This window comes from Typopeltis vanoorti, chromosome 8 (assembly GCF_054136105.1).
Source record: "Typopeltis vanoorti isolate ZY-2024b chromosome 8, IOZ_Tvanoo_1.0, whole genome shotgun sequence".
Lineage (NCBI taxonomy): Eukaryota > Metazoa > Arthropoda > Arachnida > Uropygi > Thelyphonidae > Typopeltis > Typopeltis vanoorti.
The window spans coordinates 22479181-22497100 of NC_143556.1; the positions used below are offsets into that span (position 1 = coordinate 22479181).

At 34.2% G+C, this 17920-nt stretch overlaps 1 long non-coding RNA gene across 1 annotated transcript; it reads left to right on the forward strand.

The window, feature by feature from the left end:
• Positions 1–4105: 4105 nt before the first annotated feature.
• Positions 4106–16621, forward strand: LOC150103833 (uncharacterized). The gene is made up of 3 exons (XR_016548724.1): positions 4106–4257; positions 5194–5465; positions 16445–16621. It is a non-coding gene; the product is annotated as an uncharacterized LOC150103833 (long non-coding RNA).
• Positions 16622–17920: the final 1299 nt, after the last annotated feature.

The window sequence follows — 17920 nt, forward strand, 5'->3', positions numbered from 1 at the left end:
TATCATTTTTTTCCAATGTTTTTATTATGCCTTTATTCGAGGTTCAAGTGGTGGCAGAAACTCATGTTGCTTTTCCATATACATGCCATGAACAAAAGTTAAAAATTTCAATTCAAAATCCTCTCCATTTCTTGTTAAATAAATACATCAGATCGCACCCAACCGGTTCTCATAATTAGAATGATTCGGTTCCTCAGCGTAGTTAGCGAATCTTCATTGATATATTCTGCATGCTGATTTATATTTTCAATTTCTTCTGTGAGCGATGGCGTCAGTTACATTTTGACTTGTTCTGACGATCGATGAATTTCTTTTAATTCATCTTGTAAATAACGTAAGGACTTCCAGAGTCTTCGAAGAAGCATCTTTCCAGTTTCTTAACCGCTTCATCACTACCGCATTTTAATCAGTAGATTTTAAAAAACGTTAGTGAAAAAACGCTATCACAAGTTTTATTAAAATCCAAATAAACACTGGTGTTGTTGGTATTTGCATTGGCTTATTTTCGCCATCAACTATGCATAAGAACTAAGATTTATCACACCTGAACATAAGTTATTTTCAAAGAAATTCGATGAGTTCCTACTTAATAAGCGATTTCTGTTAACTACTATTAAAAAACATTTTTGTTCTTTATTAATGAAGAACTATTTAAAAAAATAATAAAATAAAAAACTAATGAATGATTGTGTTAATATAAAGTTCCTAATATGCCTTTCATTTTTATGAAGGAGTGTTGTTTACAAGGAATTATGCAAGATCTTTGTGTATATCGTGTTTACCTTAATCTAATAAAAATCAAAGTTCTATTCTTTGTTGCATAATTTCAAACTGTCACGTGAACGATAGGATAATAATATTACCTGAATAATAAGTATTGTAAGTCCAGAATATTGTTAATACGATTCGGAATGAGTTTTTCTATAACTATTTCTGTAACACTACTAATATGAGCTGTTACGTAATTCTCCAATTTATGCTATAAAACTACCTTTTAGTTAATTTATATTTCTAATTAACGATGGAGTGATTAACAGGATTTTAAATAGAAGTAATTAAATGATCTATATTTAATAGCTTAGAACTTTTGTTCACACTTTTATAATTTTTTCTTTGATGGGTTGCCTTAAGTGTTTTCTGAACTGAGAAATTGGCTCTAAAGATGAATGATGGAACATGTTCGTGCTAGTGCCATTCAATAAAGATGCTGATGATCTCACTTGATCAATGAGCTTAATATACTGCCTTAAAGCCATTCACAACATTTCGTCTCGCTGTGGGATTCTAGCCTATGGTTTATATGTTGCAGATCGGTAGCGCTATACATTCACCAAACCAGAAGAAAACGGAGTTCATGCTTATTAAACAGAACTCTTTAAAGATATTCCGTCGTAGAGTTAAGTTCCATTTTTACTGGAATTAAATACTCATTGGTGTAACTGTCCCTTATGTTATCACAGGAACGAGATGAGCCTATAACGAAGATCAGCAGATCATAATGTAAACTGAGATTTTTTTAAAACTAATTAAGCACTGCGACAAAACCAATACGCGACACACAATTCAGTTTGTGTCAAGCTGATAACATGGTGCAACAGGACAATACTAATGTCAAGCTTTTTTTATTTATGTACTTTGTATCACATATGGATTTTTTAATTAATATTTTGTGTTTAAACGCAGCTGTTTACATATAGTTTAATGATAATGCAAAATTAGTTTATTACTGTATATGTTTTGTAGAGTTAATAATAAACACAGTATTTAACAAACAGCGAACTCTGGTGGAAGATTTAGGTGACCCAGTCTTTCAGTATAATTTTTCTAGTTTAATGTAAATATTAGATAAAATATTAGATTAATATTAGATTAATGTAAGTATTAGATAAAAGACGATTGGAGGAGGAGGATAATGAAAATGTTCATAAATATCTGAATGTGAGAGTTGTAGAAATGGGGATGGGTCATACTTGAACCCGATGGCGTTGGCTAGGAAGGACCAGACGTATCAACTACCATTAGAACAGGAGGCACGTTGGTGACGTTTTCTCCTTTCAAAATCAGATTTATAGTCACTTTTGTAGCTATAAATCTGATTCAAGCCACTACCTCATGCAAGTTTTCTTCTCTTGAGTTACTACACTGGTTTAGAGCTGCAGTGTAGACTGATAATACTGAAAGTTTATTCTCCAGCCTGCGATACTGAATATATTTCATTGACTGCCTTGGAAAAGTGGCTAAAGAAAACCAAGACTTGGACAGTGGTCGAAAATATTGGGTGAGTGAGAGATGATGAAGTTTATTCTAGTTAGAATAAGTTCCCTTATTCAGTCTGAAGAGATGTTTGGAAGAAGAGAACTGCAGCAATAATCAGTCTATGGAATGGAAGAGCAGAATTCACCATCGTTCCATTCGACACCCAAAAATGCTAGTGGACACGTTACTGAAAATAAATGAGTGTGGATTATTCTCAAGAGAAGAAAACTTGCATGAGGTAGTGGCTTGCATTTTCAAGAAAGGAACTGAGAGACCACCTGGTATTTAAAAAGAATTTGTTAGAAAAACGTCAAGGGTGTGAACAAAATTGAGTGTGCAAAGAATTTTGCATAGTAGTTTGAAATCGACAGCCGAGGTTTCCTTAGGAATCAAAAGTCTGCTTTTGATGATTGCTGGTGGGGGGGCACATGGTTTATATTGCTGCTCGCAAACCAGATATAATCATTTTGTAAGGATTATTAATTTCTGCCTTTTAAATTGGATTTAAATAGATTCTATGTTTTTGGGAATAATTTTTGTTGGAGATTTTAAGTGATCCGTAAAAGAAAAACTATACGAAAGCATTTGAATAACTTATCCTTTAGTGTATCTATGTACGAAAGTAAAAAAAACAGTGGGATCATTTAATGGGAGAAGAAATATATTCAAACACACCGCCCACAAAGAGGGAACCGGTTTCCTTGTACACAACTTTCCATCATTATATGACCATACGTAGACCCCCTATAACCGTAATATAACTATGAATATTTCTGAAGTACGAAAGGGCTCTTTGGGCATCCACTTGTTCAACCAGCATGGTTGAACAAGAGGATTTCGCTTTGCTCACCAGCCAACAGTTTGACCAGCGGTGGGTGCAACCCAACTGTAGCTTACATGCATCCAGACGCATGTATGCTACATGGCATCATGCTTCTGGATGTCTTTAGGTGACCAACAAAATTCATCGCTGGGTGCGATATCACTAGCAAGTTTATTAGAAGACTGGAAAAAAATTCCATGTTTCTTAAGTTTCAAGTTTTCTTAAGGAGGTTTCTTTGGCCCACAAAGTGATTTTCAGGGATCTTCAGGCACACCAATTCCCATTCGTATTGTGAGGGAAGAAAGTTAGCATACCTTGAACCCCAGGTTGTATTTGTATTTAGGGGAAAACAGGAGCATTTCTTCTGGGAAGAATTATTGTGAGAAGCTGCAACTAGAACAAAAAGGGCGGAGTAATATTGCGAGGACCATGCACCGAAGTTGCCGACAGTGTGGTACTCGAGTTTCAGTTTTCTTCAGTTAATAGACAACTTTGCTTCTCTTATCTGTCAAATTTGTAATAAAATGTTTCTAATAAATTTCTACCGAATTACAATAAAATATGCAATTTATTTGTAAAAAAAAAATTATCCGTTTGGTTAGTAATCTTTTCATATAAACAGTTTTATACCTTTCCTAGGGATTAATATTTGAGAGTTAGTAATATCACTGATTATAATATCATTTCATAGATATAATATCAACATTTTATTCCGAACTTTATAACTGATAAAAATGGGCTTTGTTTCAAAAGCAATTTGGCAATGCTCGTGGCTGCCAAAAACACCACAAAAATATAATAAAATTCAAAGATCGTGTTGATTTCAAAGATCGTGACTTTTTAATGCGCCTGCGCTGCGCCCACCAGTTTCCCGGATGTCCTTGTGTGATTACAGCTTGTTACCAAATGTTGCGAAATATCCTGACGTCATTAAGCAGCAGCCAATAGCAGATGAAATTGTGTGAAGTATTTAATACGACTGGAAGTATTTTTCTCAGCACATTCGTTTTGTACTGTTGAGTTGAATCTGCTCTACTCATGCTACGATCTCAACGTATGAAAGGAATTTGCTCTAAAACTGTTTTCTTAGATTAAATAGCAAATCGTGAGCAGTGCATACAAAGGACTTTGGTGTACAAAATTCCTTGAAGAGGTCATTGAAATCTATTACTGAAAAGGTAAGTAGATTTAAAGGAAATATGTTTACGTAGTGGAAATACAGAATAAGCGCGAGGAGTGAAATTGCATTTTGAAAAATAATTCATTATTGATTAGATCTTCATAATAAGAAAAAAAAATGATACGATTTAAAAAAATAAATCCAATATATTTGTGAAAATGAGTAAAATGAATTCGACGCACTTCGGATGTTAGAAATTTTCAAATGAAATTTAGGCGTGGAATCGGATGTCATATCAGACTTGGTGCTACACTCTGTAATGTCTAAACTGACCCCTGTTAGCCTTTCGGAACTTACAGAGGCGTATTATGTAGGGGTAGATCCAAGATATAGTTGGCAAATTATAGAAACTTTACGATCTTAGGAGTAGAGGTAGGGATTAGGAAAAGTTTGTAATGAATTCGAAAATAGGCTGTTCAGTCTTGGCTTACCTTAACAATATTTTCTTCCTATGATAAAGTGGAAATGGGTGAAGAAATGACTCCACTATGATACTGCTAAACTTCACAAAAGTCTTTTAAGAGGATTCCCCATGGATTTCAGCATATTTAGGCAAATACGTATGAATAAGATGAATGTGGCATCGAGAAGAGGGTGGCTGATGGACAGACAGATATCAAAGCGTAGATATGGTGGAGTAGAATCAAAGTGAAGGCAGACGAGAAGCGACAGGCTTCAAGACTCTGTTTTTGTAAATGGTCTGCAAAGTGTCTCGATTTCAACACAACAAAAAACGTTATAAGTTTACAATTTGTTTCTCTGAAATGTAGGCTGTCCTAGTGCCTCTTTTTTTTAACATAAAGCATGTGTCACAACATAATTATCAATCAGTCGGAGAGAAATTTAATATTTATCTTATTTATGTCTTTTCTAAAAAGGTTTTCCCTTCTGCCTCAAATCATATTTGTCTCAATTATTTTTTCTTTCTTTTTAGGCTATTTTGCAATGGAAAACAAACAATCCAATCCCGCAGATCAAAACCAAGCTCAACCCTCTTCGGATATACACAATCGTAATGTATTTACAAAGCGCTTCGTTGTCGACAGAGAAGATCGGTTTTCCAACTTTAAAGGACAAAACGATGTTAATAATAAAGGACAATCTTCCTCATCTTCGAACCCACAGAATGGTAATAAAGGTCCTCAATCAAAACAATGAGAAAGTCGATCTCCATGGTTTCCTGAACAGATAACATTTTCAACAAAGGTGGGTGCACTTGAGAGAAAATCTTTTTTTTTTCTTCTAAAATGTAATTGCCGAGAGTGGTAAAATATGTTTAAGAGGTCCAGGGGTGAATACTTGTCTTGAAATTCACGCTTGCTCTTGTTATCACTCAGGGAGTGAGAGGTGTGATTGAAGTCTGATTAGCGGAATAATGAATTACTGACCACTTAAAACTATGTACAGGTAACTCTCGTATAACGCGGATGTTAGGTTCCGCAGAAATGCCGCGTTATATAAATCGCGTTATGCGAGTCTCAGATCACATAGAAAAAGTAGGGTTATGTTCTGAAATCTTTTTTTTTTTTTTGAAATTATATAAACAACAATGACATATCCAACAAAAAAAAAAAAAATGAAAAACAGAAGAGAACACAAATCAGGACTAGCTTTCCATTCCACTTCCACCGGCCACAATGTACTCAGGCAGAAAACAAACATGTCGTAACTAGAAAAAAACTGTTACATAAGGAAATTTAAAGAAGCTGTAAACATGCTTAAATTACCAACACAATGCAATAAAAATCAAGGATTAATTCTCCACCAAGTTTGGTCAGCTTTAATAAAAAAAATATACCTCAGTCAGACCTCGGACATTATGAACGTGAATAACAGAACGTGGCATCATCCAGCATTGTTTAAACTCAGCACTGCTTTGAATCTGCATTCTGATTTTTAATTTTATGAATAATCAGACGGCTACAACTGTATAGTACGAACTAATACTAATAATTTATATTTTCTTTGTGTTTTAAATTTTAAAGGTAAACATCTTCAGGGGTAAAAGTTACCTTTTACCCCTGAAGATTTCTTACGCAAAAAAGCAAGCATTACATATATTGTATGTAACTCACCAGAAAATAAAGTGCTCAGCTTGAGATAACATAGTTATGATTTTTAATGCACTTTCCTGGCAGAAACGAGGACAATTTTCAACAATAAACTTTTTATAAGGTAAACAATTGAGGTATACATGCATGCTAAAGGGTATTTCCCCTAATATAAATTCGCTATTTATAATTACATGCGGGATACAGGCAGACACAAATTTAACGAAGATAAAATTTGATTTTTAAGTCGCGCGGTGAAAAACATATGAAAAGATAAAGGGTTACTACAATTTGTAGTAACCCTTTATCTTTTTTCTAAATACGAGGGGTACCTGTATTTAGAAATTTATGTACATTTAATCATACAAATATGATTAAATATGATAGAATATCATTTATTTTACAAATGGTATTGTATGTTTTTCAATTTAGCTACTTGAATACAAATTCTACCCTACGGTTCTTCTTTATGAATGGTCAATAACATCGTCATAAAAAGTTGGTTGTAACTTCATTTTCCCAAGCAACATGCACACTTGTAAAGGCTGGCTGAAGCTCACGGCGAGAACTACTTTGACTGCGTATGGCCCGTGTTTAAGCAACAGGGTGAGATGAGGTGTGTGTGGGGGGGGGGGGGTAGAAATGGCTATGCGCGCGCATGAAATCACAGTGCTGAAGCGAGGACCTAGATACTCCCACAACCGAGCAAGCCAAAGTAGCTTGACTAGCGTCGACCTTCGATACCCAACGCAAAGCTCAATTATTGCCGCGCAAGCTTAAAACACGTTTTCTGTTTACAAAAATAAAAGCCTAAATGGAATGCTTATAAATGCATGCATTTATTAACAAATAAATATTACTTCTTTCTCAATTAATGAGCTTGCATAGCAAGCATGGAGAATTCGCCACTGAAGAGGCCTAGACTTATCCAGAACAGGAAAAAGCAATTTCAAGCCTTCCTTCGCAATTATTTCACATCTTTCTCTAATTTATACAGGTGCCATTAAATCACGTAGGGGTTAAAATATGAATGACCTTCTTGATTACACTGGCCAACAAAAAAAAAAAAAAAAAAAAATTCTGCTGATTATGATCTGACACTTGTTTTTTACTAATTTGGGTGCGCTGATTTCAAATATCAAACCCATTTTTCTCTATCACGTCAGGTTTTTCCTCTATGGCATTTTAATTTTGCTAATTTGTAAGTTTTTGATAGTTTTTAGGAGGAAGTACTATTTAGAGGATCAAAAAAATCGATTTTTTAATATTATTTTCTAAAAGTATGTACTTTTAAAAATCTGTTCCTAACTTTTTATCAAGACATTCGAAAAATTCCCGAAGATATAGCCTATTATTCAAAGCGGTGCATAGATCAGAATCGGAGAGCTCACCGCTCTCGCTTGTTAGTAAACGAATAAATGCGTAAGAACCTGCAACGGTACGTACTGGCGCTTTGAATGCGAGAGAGGCCGATAACCGACCTAATACATTTAGGTGATGAAAAGTAGGCGATGACAACTGCCTAAAACAAATGAATGCTATATGCGTCATAGCGGATAAAGAACGATCGAAATCAGTCAATCGTTAATCGATCGTGAAAGTATGATGAGCGCTTATAACGTTTCAATAAAGTCTCTGTTTTTTTTTGTCTTGTTAATTGCATGTTAGTCGGCAGTGAAGAAAATACATCATGTCTACTACTCGAAAGTGTGTCAATAGTGTAGATTCCTTCTGCTACATTTGTGGTAGCGTTACTGTTCCCAGTCAAAGGACAAATATCACTGATTTCGTTAAGAAAGTGTACTTTGCATACTTGGACGTAAAAATTGCAGATCAGGACAAGTCATGGGTTCCAAATAAAGTGTGTAAGTCATGTGTAGAAAATTTACGACAGTGGAGCAAGGGAAAACGCCAAAAATTAGATTTTGGCATTCCAATGATTTGGCGTGAACCGAAAAATCACGTAGATGATTGCTATTTTTGTTTAGTTCAGACTTCTGGTTATAATAAGAAGAATAAGAAAAAAATTGTGTATCCAAATCTCGACTCAGCAATTCGGCCAGTTGCTCATTCCAATGAAATAGCCGTGTCAATTTATAAAGGACTTCCTTTACTTGAGAACGAGCATGATCGGGATATTACAGATGTTCTTGAGGAGAAAGACCCGGATGTTGATTTAGACAATGAAAATTTAATTTTTAGTTCTGGACCGCAACGTTTTACTCAAGCGGAATTGAATGACTTAGTAAGAGATTTGGGCCTATCAAAGGCATCATCGGAATTGTTAGCTTCAAGATTAAATGAAAAAACTTACTGGAGCAAGATACGAAGATAACTTTTTATCGTAGCAGGGAAAGTAATCTTGTACAATATTTTAAACACGAGTGTGGGTTTGTTTACTGTAACAATGTGTCAGGTTTACTAACTGAAATGAGTGTTGTACAATATCATTCAAATGAGTGGCGTTTATTTATCGACAGTTCAAGCAGAAGTCTCAAGTGTGTCTTACTACACAATGGGAATGTATATGGCTCAATTCCTATCGGATATTCAGTCCACTTAAAGGAAACATATGAGGACATTAAAAAGGTTCTGAAGTTATTAAAATATACAGACCATAACTGGATCATCTGTGTGGATCTTCAAATGGTGAACTTTTTACTTGGCTTTCAAAGAGGATATACAAAGTTTCCGTGTTTTCTATGCTTCTGCGATAGTCCAGCTAGAAACCAATACTGGAGTCAGAAACATTGGCCTCTTAGAATATCCTTAAATGTTGGAGAACAGAATGTTATAAATCAACCTTTAATCGACAGAGAGAAAATCATTTTTCCACCTCTACACATCAACCTGGGTCTTATGAAGCAGTATGTTAAAGCTTTAGATTTACAAGCTGACTGTTTCCAATACATATGTGAAAAATTTCCACGACTTAGTTATGAAAAAATTGAAGCCGGTGTATTTGATAGACCGCAAATTAGAACTTTAATGAGAGACCCAAATTTCATCAATTCTATGAACGAAATTGAGAAAGAGGCCTGGACTTCATTTACGATGGTTGCGAATAATTTTCTTGGAAACAAAAAAGCGTGCAATTACAAAGATCTAGTGGAAACAATGCTTGAAAATTTCCAGCGCCTAGGTTGCAACATGAGCATAAAGCTTTATTTCCTATAGTCATCTTGATAGATTTCCTGAGAATTTAGGTGCTGTAAGCGATGAACAAGGCGAAAGATTTCATCAAGACTTAAAATCTATGGAAGATCGGTACCAAGGAAGATGGGATTCTCACATGATGGCCGACTACTGTTGGAGTATTCAAAGGGATTGCCAAAACAGAACATACAGCAGAAATTGCTACAAACAAAAATTTATTCCCTGAAACTCATGTGTAAGTAAAATTGTTATTTTTTTATAAATATTCTTGTAATTTTTAATGAATATTGTTAAGTAGTTATGTATCTAATTATCGGCCTCTCTCGCATTCAAGCTCTACTACGTGCCGTTGCAGGTTCTTACGCATTTATTCGTTTACTAACAAGCGAGAGCGGTGAGCGTTCAGTTTCTGATCTGCGCACCGCTTTGAATAATAGGCTATATCTTTGGGAACTTTTAGAATTTCTTGATAAAAAGTTAGGAACAGATTTTTAAAAGTACATACTTTCAGAAAATAATATGAAAAAATCGATTTTTTTTGATCCTCTAAATAGTACTGCCTCCTTAAAAATATCAAAAACTTACAAATTAGCAAAAAAGAATATGCCATAGTGGAAAAACCTGACGTGATAGAGAAAAATGGGTTTGATATTTGAAATCAGCGCACCCAAATTAGTAAAAAACAAGTATCATATAAATGTCAGCAAAAATTGTGTTGGACTGTGTTATTAATTTTTTCATTTTATTTTTAGAAGGTGTTCTTAAGAATACCTTCTATGGGAATTATGAGAACGTTCACAGCCCAAAATCGTGAAATTTTATTTTGAAAATTAGTGACGTGTTTAGCGAGCAGACATTTTATCAAAGATTCGCAATTAATTATTCATCACGGTCCCCAAGAACAGAAATTAGGGCGCTGCAGCCAGAAACCTTAACAACTGTCATGGAAAAAAAAAAAAAATTCATGCTCTGTATTTTATTATTAAAAAAAGGATAAAAATAATTAATAAATAAAAACGTTATTAAATATGTAATCTCCTTCGTGACTTATGGGCCATTTTCTAAATATTTTCTGGCTTTATTTTAATTTTATGTTTTCTATTTCCTTGCCTATTTCGCTTTATTTTAATAGGCTCGTGTTACTTTTAAACATACAGACAGCAAATCCAAGATACTGAAGTTATATCTTTTGAAAAACAGACAAATCAGCCATAGAACACACAGTGTTTATAAGTATAATACATCCGGCTTATGAGTTAGATGTTATGTTGCAATAATACCAAATCTTAACTGCAAACATCAGCAAGTTAATGCACTATTCGCTTGCTAGACATCCAAAGTATTTAATGCCTCAATATCACACTTTAGGAAAGGTTTTCAATTCTTGAAAAAAACGAAACACCTATACACTTAATTTCATTTCTTTTCAGTCGGTTCATAATTTGCTGGTGTATACGAGCAACCCCATTTCACAAATATAATTTTTCGGGATTAGAATTCCCTATGTAAATGTTAAAATTCTTTGTTGATAAATGTTTGCCGTTCTGTAGCGTTGGTAATCGAACGTGACTATCTCACAGATTTCTGTTATGCACAACGAGAATGCTGCAAAATCATTGTGACGAGAAGTGTTTAAAATTGTGGGAAATAGCTTTGTGCAGTCAAATTGGGAGTTTCAATTTCCTTCATGACAAAATGGTTGTTTAAAATTCAACCATTTTGTCATAAAGGAAAAAATCCAAAGGTGAGTTTCACACTTGGAAAAATCAATCCATGAGTCCAAACTCGGTTATAAATACAAACCCAATTAACTGCATTCATCTTAAGCAACAGAGCAAATGAAATATGATTTGTAAGAGTTATATGTAAAACCTTCGTTGGTATATTATTTATTTTAAGAATCAAATTAAAATGTCAAAGTAAGAGGATTTAAAAAAAAACATTTTTGAATAAACTATTGTAATCCATAGGATTTGTATTATTATTATTTTTGCTTTTCTAATAGTTGTTTGATCTCCTCAAGAATAACAAATCAATGTTTGGTTACTGGACTGATTTTAAACCTACATAGTCAGGTTTGTGTGTGTAGTGGGAAAACCAAAAAAAAAAAAAATCAGCTGATTCTCATCTAAATCGTGCTCCTTATGGAGCACGATTTAGCATTAATAAGTAATAGTGCTAAATCGTACCATCTTATTAAACTTTTAATTCCTTTAAACACTTCTCTACACTCTTCGTACCATCTTAGAGATGCATTCCTAACTATATAACTGCTAAGTAAAACTTCTATAGAATTTTTTTGCTGGTTTCATCTCACAAAATGTCTTGATTCCTTTCGTCGGAATGAGCTGAGTCCCAATGCCGCGTACACGACGACAAGAACCTCTATAAGGGACTTACAAATAAAGGTGACTTTTCTTTCACTTATTAAGTGTTGAAATTACTTTCTTGAATTTGGTACCAAAACCTGTTAGGTCATTAGATCACAATTCAAGAAAAGACTCAGCTACGTGTACTATTGGGGAGGGCAGGGTTAAGAGAAAGTAATTCTTACCATTTGAGCTAAGGATGTTTCATACCTGCTGAGGATAGCTTTTTTCCGAGCACATTTCAAATGAATGTGCATCACTCTCATTCCACAAACAATGCCAAGGAAATATGGAACATATTTTTTTCTTATTGTATCCAACTCTCTGTGTATCGTTTGTATAAAAATGTTTCCTCATGAATCGATAAGTTTTGCATTTTCTTAAAGAAATTTATCCTGATAGATATCCTCAGGTTTCCAATGCTTTTATTAAACCAAGTATTGCGCCACTCCTAATCCCACAGCTAGTTGATTGAAGAAAGCACTCTTGAGCTTGATGTAAAAGTCGCTGAAACATCTTCTGTACACCTTCAAATTGAGGATCTCCATTTCCTTTCAAGTTAGAGATTCAAAACCTGAATGATAGTGGATTGATAGAAAAAAAGAAAGAATGATCGATAGATTAACTACGGACTATATGACAATTTAGCTGAGGATAACCACCACTGGATGTGAGACACATCACAGATGAAGTCACAGAGTAGTAATCTTCAATGTTTTGATTTGTCTCTTCCCTATCTTTGATTTCTATTAACTTAGGAAGCAAACCCGCCGGATTGGCTGTCTGAGTGGCTTGCATATCTGCTCTTCAACTAACATGTTGCCGCATAGGATCTTGCCTTAGGCATTAATGTTATTGTCTTTAGGTGGGAGATGAATTTCACCTCACGATATGATTCCACTGTCTCGCTGATTAAACACGGAAACTGGATTGAAATAGTTCCATGCTTTTTTTTTTTAGAGCGAAGTTTCCGAACCATGTAAAATATGCAAATATATATAAATGCAAGAAAAATGTTTAAAAAATATTTAGCCCCTCCGCCATGGTACGAAATAGTATATTCTTACCATAGGAGAGTAATTAAGTATATGCTTGCAAAAAAAAAAAAAAAAAAAACCTATTTCTTGTTGGAAGTGACATAAAAACATTGACGGAATTATAGCTTTATATAAAAGAAATAATTTGCATTAAGCTGAAAATGATAAATAATTCATATTGAGCGAATTTGATTTATTCAATCGTCCGAACTTCCTGAATATGCTAGTAATAGTTTGAAAAAAATAAAAAATAAGTCTTTTTTTTCCTTATTAGTAATATATAATATCTTTGAATCTAATATTATCCTCAAGAATATTTCAGATATTTTATTTATTATTTCTGATTTATAAACTTTATTTATTTATTCATACACCTTTTATTTTATTAAATTGTTTGTTTTAAGAATACAAGGTATAGAAGGTATACGTCAGAGAGAGAGTTCATCATGCATGTCGTACGAGGCGACTAAAATGGGTACCCAGGGAGGGTAATGCTGTAGCCAATGAAGTTCTAACTGAGGCTAGTCTATTGCTGTTACCCTCTTGCCAAGATCAGAGCTTTATAGTTCAATAACAACTTATCCTTACACTGTCCTCTACAGACAACGGGGAATACGAAAAATATTCTTGCTTCACCCTTTTAAGCCAGTCCTCATAAGAACTATAAGGAACAAGTCAGAACAGAATTCAACAAAAAAGAGCGGTTTAAAAATTTATTTTGCCTTTGTTGCCAATGGAATTCATTCTTCCTACAGATCACATTTTCAAATATTCTGGCAAATATCAGAAGCCATTGACCAAAATGTATTATGTACATTATTGGACGATTATTAGGAAAATTTCAGGTTTCCTAATTCCTGATATACCTGAGCAATAGAGGTCATACTGTTGTCATCTAGACAGACGTCTCCTGGTGTTATACCGATGACAACAGGAATAGTAAAAACTATCTTCAGACCTAAAAGACCTAATAAGACAAGAAAAGACGTGATAGAAAAGAAAACTAGAAGAGTAATAAGAGAGATAAAGCATATCAGAGGCTACATTATGGAAAAAACACTGTTGATCCCAAACTTGAGAGGATAAAAAATAAGTTAGATTGGACTTGGTCGAAGTTGAATAAGATGTTAAGTGATTTTGAATAAATTATACGAATTTTTGAAGATGGCGAACATGGTTATTATTCATGTTAAAATAAACAGGCATGACCATGTCGAAATTAAATATTCGACGTCTTTCTTATAGAGTATGGCTTAGTTTTGGAAAACGATGTTTGTTAACCAATTTGACACATTTGAAAACAAAATAAATCTTAGAACATCAACGTTAATTAGAAACGCTGTTAAAAAGTACTAACTGATAGTGTATTGCATACTTAATATGTATACTTCATTGTTTATATACGCTGAGTAACGTCCATAATTAATGTAGTACTGTTAATTTTGTTATAAGTGAACTAAAGCTAATTTAGAACGAGGCTATGATTTTTTTTCATAGCCTCGTCATCTTAGGAAGAAAAGAAATTCAATTGTTTCTTCCTAAGATGACGTTTTAATACTCTGCGATCACCTGTAGCCCTTGACCAAAATTCCCTAAAATCGCTTTCCAGTAATCATCATGTTAATTAAATTACGTTCCTTCTAGATTCATTAGGGTCAATGCAATTTTATGATGGTGGTGGTGAAACAGGAGTTAACCACAGGATAAACCAACGCTAAGAGGCTCCAGATAACCAGTCAGAGGGGGGAGGTGATAATTTACTGTGATTTTGATTCAATAAGGATACCTTTTCGTGGAAAGACATTTTGCTCTCCACATTTCTGTCGCGTGTTGTGAAAGTGAAAAGTGAAAACTGCTTAGCTTTTGTAATTCTCCACAGTAGATATAATTAAATAATACGCAGTGGGTTTTCAAAGATTTATACCTTCCGAATAATGTTTTAAACGAAATGTCAACATTTTTTGCATTATTGGAAGAAACGAAAATCTCTTTAGCCCAACGAATTTCGCTAATGTTTGCTGATATCTTTGTTTACTATCGTCTTCTTTCTCTCCTCAGAACCCTTTCCTATCTTCTGAAAAGTCACCAATATGAATTGCTATCAGAGGTTGCAACTGATTTCTTTCTCAGTCTCACTAGCCTCATCGTTGCGAGACCTTGAGATAGTTGTGTATTTTGTTTGTAGATAACAGTTTATGGACTATCTACCCCTTAAGGCATGTATATTTCTAGAGTTGGTAAACTTTCATTGGCACGACATAGTATTATTATTATTTATTATTATTACCTAACACCTCCAGGGAGTCCAAAGACTCATCGTGGGAGGGCACATGCTCTACAACTCTCCACCAATCCATCCACCACAACTAACTTCCTCATCTACACCAACGCCATCTACCGGCCACCACTAGTATTTTCACAGACAATCACAAACATCCATGCCCACAGCGGGATTCGAATCCGCAGCCTTTTAGCTGGAGAGCGAATACGCTAACCACTCGACCAACCAGATCGGCATTCATAAAAATATGATGGCAATGGAAGAAATTCATTTTTCATTATATTTTTAATGTTTTGTAAACAGGGGAAAATACCAATCGACGATCTCGGTTAAAGAATGTATACAGTTCTCTATATGAAAGTTAATTATTCATTGCTCACAATGGTTTCATTTTCGGCTAATGGCTAATACGGGGAGGAATGGATTTTTCACTAACATTGAAAACAGACTGGAATCGACCGTAAGAAATTAGTATTATCTACGGAGAACGTTCACACCTGAAGTCTAATGGTTAAATTACACAAACTAAACTGACACTTAAAAACGACCTTCACTCAAAAGTCAAATTATTATTCCCAAAGCTTTAACCAAGAAGGTAATCACTTGTTTAAATCTTCGCAGATATTGATGTCATTAATCATAGTAAGTTTTATCCTTCTTAACTAAAATGTTTCGAATCATCCATCCGTAGACTTTCCATATTGAAAGTGACAAGTGACCTATGTGTATTCAATTTACTTTCACTTTAATCAAAAGAAAGATATCTAAGGTTGTATAATCAGATATGCATTGGCACCACTTCCCCTGCTATCTGCAGTCAGACACATACTGCCTAACTATTAGGATTTAATGCAATGGTACTTCGTGGTGTATTACTCTTAGAAAGGATGTAACCCACTCATCAATCTATGCTTCATATTCCTGGTGAGGTGAGCTCAATAGACCACTCAAACTATAAGATGGGAAAGAGCTGAGAAGAAGTGCGAAAAAGATGAAGAAAAAATAAACAGTGGGACATGCAGACAACATTAGGGATTATGAAAAATATGACGGTATATACAGAGAGTGATAGAGAGAGAGAGAGAGAGAGAGAGAGAGAGAGTATTTATGTTATCGCAGTGTTCTTTCTTCATTACATATTAAAATAGTCCCTACATAAGTTAGAATGATATGTTTTATTAAAATTAAATAAATATTTATTTAATTTTAATAAAATTAAAATTTTATTCTCTTAAATTTTTCGATTTTTTCTCTTAAAACATTTATTTTATCGTTTGTTTTCTTTTTCTAGGAATCAGAAAAGTAAAGACTATTCGTCGCATCTTTTTATAGTTCAGAGAGGTAGTACTATGAGCCTTTGTGAGTAAACAGCACACATCCGCTAAGGACCTCTGGAAAACATCATTAAACGTGTCCGTCCGCATTCCACATTGTATTGTATGCAAAATAAAGTGACTCTTTACATCGAGTTGATTATTAGTTTCAACACAGATTTCTCGAGATTGATTATTGATATCGCGGTCTCTATTCATTTGAATGCTGTTTGAAAACTACAGAAATTCGATAGAGCAAATATGCTCTTTTTATTAAATGAAATGTTTAATTCCATTGGTATTAATGAAGAAATTGGTAAGGGTTCGCTAATATTTGGCAACGAACCCTTCGGAACAAAGACTGTATTAAATTTTTGGAATCTGACAAGTGTGGCCTTGCTTCTCACGCTATTGACAATACGCACAGAGTTCTTAGGAACCAGACAAAACGTCTTCATGCCACCAAGTGCAAGTGCAATCATCATTTCCTTGAAATACGTAAAACGCTACGAAATCGAACGAACTTCAACTGATCAGGCTGTGTGCCAGTATCCAAGTTTTGGGAACGAGAAATAATGGGCCAATAGCAAAAATTGGTTCTGCCTGCTGCCTAATAATAAATTGGGAGGTGGGGGAAGCTTTGTTCTTATCATGATGCTATAATATGCGTGACATCTTGTAAATTCTCTACATCCTCAGAATAAATCTGATTAAAGGCATCACAACTGAAGAATCTAAATTAGTTCAGATGAAACATCCCGAGAAGTGGACTTTTTTTTTATCCAGCTACTTTGCCTTCTTCTGCTTTTGTTTATCTTTAATATTTAATCATAAATTGTCGAATATTACAATGGAATCCGTGACACATTCTAGTTGAGTTCAAGGTTGGGAAGAGAGACAGAACTTCTCTACACTTTCGTCCACATAACAGCGATTAGCTGTTTTAATTTTTTTCTTTAATTTTGAATTTTTACCCGACACTTTTTTCCTTTTTACTGGAAACGTTTTTATGCAGGTGATTGTTTTATGTTACATAAAGCAATCATCTGCTTTGAAATTAAAATCCTAATTGCTGAATGATACTTTATCATGCACAAACATGGAATAGATAATTTTTCTAGTGCATATTTTGATACTTTTAAAATTCTCAATGGAAAAAAAAAATGCGATTTTTGGGTGGTAAAGTCATAAAAAACTTGTAATGGTATAACGTCTTCCCCTATATGTACAAACAATGATTATACGTATTTAAGGAAAGGTTATCTTTTATAGATTATATTTTGGCCAGTAGAGGGTTGCATTGCAGGTGGGTTATTCAAGCACAATCAATGCTAATTCACAGTAAATAAAGAACCAGATTGTGCTAATAATGCGAAAATTTATCGGGTGTGTATTGCCTAGAATATTCTTTCTTATTGGGATGAACAGCTTTCTTCAGTTGGTCAGCCTTCCTG